This window comes from Carassius gibelio, chromosome B22 (assembly GCF_023724105.1).
Source record: "Carassius gibelio isolate Cgi1373 ecotype wild population from Czech Republic chromosome B22, carGib1.2-hapl.c, whole genome shotgun sequence".
Taxonomy (NCBI): Eukaryota; Metazoa; Chordata; class Actinopteri; order Cypriniformes; family Cyprinidae; genus Carassius; species Carassius gibelio.
The window spans coordinates 46,983,241-46,988,240 of record NC_068417.1 but is presented as its reverse complement, the minus strand read 5'-3'; the positions used below and the strand labels follow the sequence as shown (position 1 = coordinate 46,988,240).

General features: G+C 41.0%; 10 non-coding genes across 10 annotated transcripts in view; all 10 read right to left on the bottom strand.

The window, feature by feature from the left end:
• Positions 1–65, bottom strand: part of LOC128008298 (5S ribosomal RNA) — a 119-nt gene extending 54 nt beyond the window's left edge. Inside the window, exon 1 of the ribosomal RNA XR_008180035.1 lies at positions 1–65. This exon is cut by the window's left edge and continues 54 nt beyond it. This is a non-coding gene — a ribosomal RNA (5S ribosomal RNA).
• Positions 66–423: 358 nt separating this feature from the next.
• Positions 424–542, bottom strand: LOC127998245 (5S ribosomal RNA). The gene has a single exon (XR_008171093.1). It is a non-coding gene; the product is annotated as a 5S ribosomal RNA (ribosomal RNA).
• A 516-nt stretch (positions 543–1,058) lies between these two features.
• LOC128008297 (5S ribosomal RNA) lies at positions 1,059–1,177 on the bottom strand. The gene has a single exon (XR_008180034.1). It is a non-coding gene; the product is annotated as a 5S ribosomal RNA (ribosomal RNA).
• A 358-nt stretch (positions 1,178–1,535) lies between these two features.
• LOC127995374 (5S ribosomal RNA) lies at positions 1,536–1,654 on the bottom strand. Its single transcript, XR_008168325.1, has one exon. It is a non-coding gene; the product is annotated as a 5S ribosomal RNA (ribosomal RNA).
• A 378-nt stretch (positions 1,655–2,032) lies between these two features.
• On the bottom strand, positions 2,033–2,151 carry LOC127988760 (5S ribosomal RNA). The gene has a single exon (XR_008161917.1). It is a non-coding gene; the product is annotated as a 5S ribosomal RNA (ribosomal RNA).
• A 510-nt stretch (positions 2,152–2,661) lies between these two features.
• On the bottom strand, positions 2,662–2,780 carry LOC128008296 (5S ribosomal RNA). The gene has a single exon (XR_008180033.1). It is a non-coding gene; the product is annotated as a 5S ribosomal RNA (ribosomal RNA).
• Positions 2,781–3,292: 512 nt separating this feature from the next.
• LOC128008294 (5S ribosomal RNA) lies at positions 3,293–3,411 on the bottom strand. The gene has a single exon (XR_008180031.1). It is a non-coding gene; the product is annotated as a 5S ribosomal RNA (ribosomal RNA).
• Positions 3,412–3,928: 517 nt separating this feature from the next.
• Positions 3,929–4,047, bottom strand: LOC128008293 (5S ribosomal RNA). The gene has a single exon (XR_008180030.1). It is a non-coding gene; the product is annotated as a 5S ribosomal RNA (ribosomal RNA).
• Positions 4,048–4,405: 358 nt separating this feature from the next.
• Positions 4,406–4,524, bottom strand: LOC127995258 (5S ribosomal RNA). The gene has a single exon (XR_008168214.1). It is a non-coding gene; the product is annotated as a 5S ribosomal RNA (ribosomal RNA).
• A 371-nt stretch (positions 4,525–4,895) lies between these two features.
• The window catches only part of LOC128008292 (5S ribosomal RNA), a 119-nt gene continuing 14 nt past the window's right edge, over positions 4,896–5,000 (bottom strand). Inside the window, exon 1 of the ribosomal RNA XR_008180029.1 lies at positions 4,896–5,000. This exon is cut by the window's right edge and continues 14 nt beyond it. This is a non-coding gene — a ribosomal RNA (5S ribosomal RNA).

Below are 5,000 nucleotides of genomic sequence, written 5' to 3'. Positions count from 1 at the left end.
CCAAACCTGCTTAGCTTCCGAGATCAGACGAGATCGGGCATAGCCAGGTTGGTATGGCCGTAAGCGAAGACAGCAGCAAAGAGAGGGCTATTTAAAGACCAGCCAATCTAATCGCCAGTACATTATATAAGTAGGAAAGAAAACCCAAAAGCTTAAAGCACCTGGTATTCCTAGGCAGTCTCTCATCAAAGTGCTAACCAGACCTAAACCTGCTAAGATTCAGAGATCGGGCATTGACTCTATTTTTTGGCAAAATTATTATATACTAAGTGAAAAATGTCCAAAAAGCTTACAGCACCTGGTATTCCCAGGCAGTCTCCCATCCATGTACTAACCAGGCCCAAACCTGCTAATATTCAGAGATCGGGCATTGACTCTATTTTTTGGCAAAATTATTATATACTAAGTGAAAAATGTCCAAAAAGCTTACAGCACCTGGTATTCCCAGGCGGTCTCCCATCCAAGTACTAACTAGGCCCAAACCTGCTTAGCTTCCGAGATCAGACGAGATCGGGCATAGCCAGGTTGGTATGGCCGTAAGCGAAGACAGCAGCAAAGAGAGGGCTATTTAAAGACCAGCCAATCTAATCGCCAGTACATTATATAAGTAGGAAAGAAAACCCAAAAGCTTAAAGCACCTGGTATTCCTAGGCAGTCTCTCATCAAAGTGCTAACCATACCTAAACCTGCTAAGATTCAGAGATCGGGCATTGACCCTTTTTTTTTTTTTTTTTTTTTTTTTTTTAAAGAAAGATTATTATATTATTCGTGAAATTTTCCAAAGAGATTAAAGCACCTGGTATTCCCAGGCAGTCTCTCATCAAAGTGCTAACCAGACCTAAACCTGCTAAGATTCAGAGATCGGGCATTGACTCTATTTTTTGGCAAAATTATTATATACTAAGTGAAAAATGTCCAAAAAGCTTACAGCACCTGGTATTCCCAGGCGGTCTCCCATCCATGTACTAACCAGGCCCAAACCTGTTAATATTCAGAGATCGGGCATTGACTCTATTTTTTGGCAAAATTATTATATACTAAGTGAAAAATGTCCGAAAAGCTTACAGCACCTGGTATTCCCAGGCGGTCTCCCATCCAAGTACTAACCAGGCCCAAACCTGCTTAGCTTCCGAGATCAGACGAGATCGGGCATAGCCAGGTTGGTATGGCCGTAAGCGAAGACAGCAGCAAAGAGAGGGCTATTTAAAGACCAGCCAATCTAATCGCCAGTACATTATATAAGTAGGAAAGAAAACCCAAAAGCTTAAAGCACCTGGTATTCCTAGGCAGTCTCTCATCAAAGTGCTAACCAGACCTAAACCTGCTAAGATTCAGAGATCGGGCATTGACTCTATTTTTTGGCAAAATTATTATATACTAAGTGAAAAATGTCCAAAAAGCTTACAGCACCTGGTATTCCCAGGCAGTCTCCCATCCATGTACTAACCAGGCCCAAACCTGCTAATATTCAGAGATCGGGCATTGACTCTATTTTTTGGCAAAATTATTATATACTAAGTGAAAAATGTCCAAAAAGCTTACAGCACCTGGTATTCCCAGGCGGTCTCCCATCCAAGTACTAACCAGGCCCAAACCTGCTTAGCTTCCGAGATCAGATGAGATCGGGCATAGCCAGGTTGGTATGGCCGTAAGCGAAGACAGCAGCAAAGAGAGGGCTATTTAAAGACCAGCCAATCTAATCGCCAGTACATTATATAAGTAGGAAAGAAAACCCAAAAGCTTAAAGCACCTGGTATTCCTAGGCAGTCTCTCATCAAAGTGCTAACCATACCTAAACCTGCTAAGATTCAGAGATCGAACATTGACTCTTTTTTTTTTTTTTTTTTTTTTTTTTTAATGAAAGATTATTATATAATTCGTGAAATTTTCCAAAGAGATTAAAGCACCTGGTATTCCCAGGCAGTCTCTCATCAAAGTGCTAACCAGACCTAAACCTGCTAAGATTCAGAGATCGGGCATTGACTCTATTTGTTGGCAAAATTATTATATACTAAGTGAAAAATGTCCAAAAAGCTTACAGCACCTGGTATTCCCAGGCGGTCTCCCATCCAAGTACTAACCAGGCCCAAACCTGCTTAGCTTCCGAGATCAGATGAGATCGGGCATAGCCAGGTTGGTATGGCCATAAGCGAAGACTGCTGCAAAGAGAGGGCTATTTAAAGACCAGCCAATCTAATCGCCAGTACATTATATAAGTAGGAAAGAAAACCCAAAAGCTTAAAGCACCTGGTATTCCTAGGCAGTCTCTCATCAAAGTGCTAACCATACCTAAACCTGCTAAGATTCAGAGATCGGGCATTGACTCTTTTTTTTTTTTTTTTTTTTTAAATGAAAGATTATTATATAATTCGTGAAATTTTCCAAAGAGATTAAAGCACCTGGTATTCCCAGGCAGTCTCTCATCAAAGTGCTAACCAGACCTAAACCTGCTAAGATTCAGAGATCGGGCATTGACTCTATTTTTTGGCAAAATTATTATATACTAAGTGAAAAATGTCCAAAAAGCTTACAGCACCTGGTATTCCCAGGCAGTCTCCCATCCATGTACTAACCAGGCCCAAACTTGTTAATATTCAGAGATCGGGCATTGACTCTATTTTTTGGCAAAATTATTATATACTAAGTGAAAAATGTCCAAAAAGCTTACAGCACCTGGTATTCCCAGGCGGTCTCCCATCCAAGTACTAACCAGGCCCAAACCTGCTTAGCTTCCGAGATCAGACGAGATCGGGCATAGCCAGGTTGGTATGGCCGTAAGCGAAGACAGCAGCAAAGAGAGGGCTATTTAAAGACCAGCCAATCTAATCGCCAGTACATTATATAAGTAGGAAAGAAAACCCAAAAGCTTAAAGCACCTGGTATTCCTAGGCAGTCTCTCATCAAAGTGCTAACCATACCTAAACCTGCTAAGATTCAGAGATCGGGCATTGACTCTTTTTTTTTTTTTTTTTTTTTTTAAATGAAAGATTATTATATAATTCGTGAAATTTTCCAAAGAGATTAAAGCACCTGGTATTCCCAGGCAGTCTCTCATCAAAGTGCTAACCAGACCTAAACCTGCTAAGATTCAGAGATCGGGCATTGACTCTATTTTTTGGCAAAATTATTATATACTAAGTGAAAAATGTCCAAAAAGCTTACAGCACCTGGTATTCCCAGGCAGTCTCCCATCCATGTACTAACCAGGCCCAAACCTGTTAATATTCAGAGATCGGGCATTGACTCTATTTTTTGGCAAAATTATTATATACTAAGTGAAAAATGTCCAAAAAGCTTACAGCACCTGGTATTCCCAGGCGGTCTCCCATCCAAGTACTAACCAGGCCCAAACCTGCTTAGCTTCCGAGATCAGACGAGATCGGGCATAGCCAGGTTGGTATGGCCGTAAGCGAAGACAGCAGCAAAGAGAGGGCTATTTAAAGACCAGCCAATCTAATCGCCAGTACATTATATAAGTAGGAAAGAAAACCCAAAAGCTTAAAGCACCTGGTATTCCTAGGCAGTCTCTCATCAAAGTGCTAACCATACCTAAACCTGCTAAGATTCAGAGATCGGGCATTGACCCTTTTTTTTTTTTTTTTTTTTTTTTTTTTTAAAGAAAGATTATTATATTATTCGTGAAATTTTCCAAAGAGATTAAAGCACCTGGTATTCCCAGGCAGTCTCTCATCAAAGTGCTAACCAGACCTAAACCTGCTAAGATTCAGAGATCGGGCATTGACTCTATTTTTTGGCAAAATTATTATATACTAAGTGAAAAATGTCCAAAAAGCTTACAGCACCTGGTATTCCCAGGCGGTCTCCCATCCATGTACTAACCAGGCCCAAACCTGTTAATATTCAGAGATCGGGCATTGACTCTATTTTTTGGCAAAATTATTATATACTAAGTGAAAAATGTCCGAAAAGCTTACAGCACCTGGTATTCCCAGGCGGTCTCCCATCCAAGTACTAACCAGGCCCAAACCTGCTTAGCTTCCGAGATCAGACGAGATCGGGCATAGCCAGGTTGGTATGGCCGTAAGCGAAGACAGCAGCAAAGAGAGGGCTATTTAAAGACCAGCCAATCTAATCGCCAGTACATTATATAAGTAGGAAAGAAAACCCAAAAGCTTAAAGCACCTGGTATTCCTAGGCAGTCTCTCATCAAAGTGCTAACCAGACCTAAACCTGCTAAGATTCAGAGATCGGGCATTGACTCTATTTTTTGGCAAAATTATTATATACTAAGTGAAAAATGTCCAAAAAGCTTACAGCACCTGGTATTCCCAGGCAGTCTCCCATCCATGTACTAACCAGGCCCAAACCTGCTAATATTCAGAGATCGGGCATTGACTCTATTTTTTGGCAAAATTATTATATACTAAGTGAAAAATGTCCAAAAAGCTTACAGCACCTGGTATTCCCAGGCGGTCTCCCATCCAAGTACTAACCAGGCCCAAACCTGCTTAGCTTCCGAGATCAGATGAGATCGGGCATAGCCAGGTTGGTATGGCCGTAAGCGAAGACAGCAGCAAAGAGAGGGCTATTTAAAGACCAGCCAATCTAATCGCCAGTACATTATATAAGTAGGAAAGAAAACCCAAAAGCTTAAAGCACCTGGTATTCCTAGGCAGTCTCTCATCAAAGTGCTAACCATACCTAAACCTGCTAAGATTCAGAGATCGAACATTGACTCTTTTTTTTTTTTTTTTTTTTAATGAAAGATTATTATATAATTCGTGAAATTTTCCAAAGAGATTAAAGCACCTGGTATTCCCAGGCAGTCTCCCATCCATGTACTAACCAGGCCCAAACCTGTTAATATTCAGAGATCGGGCATTGACTCTATTTTTTGGCAAAATTATTATATACTAAGTGAAAAATGTCCAAAAAGCTTACAGCACCTGGTATTCCCAGGCGGTCTCCCATCCAAGTACTAACCAGGCCCAAACCTGCTTAGCTTCCGAGATCAGACGAGATCGGGCATAGCCAGGTTG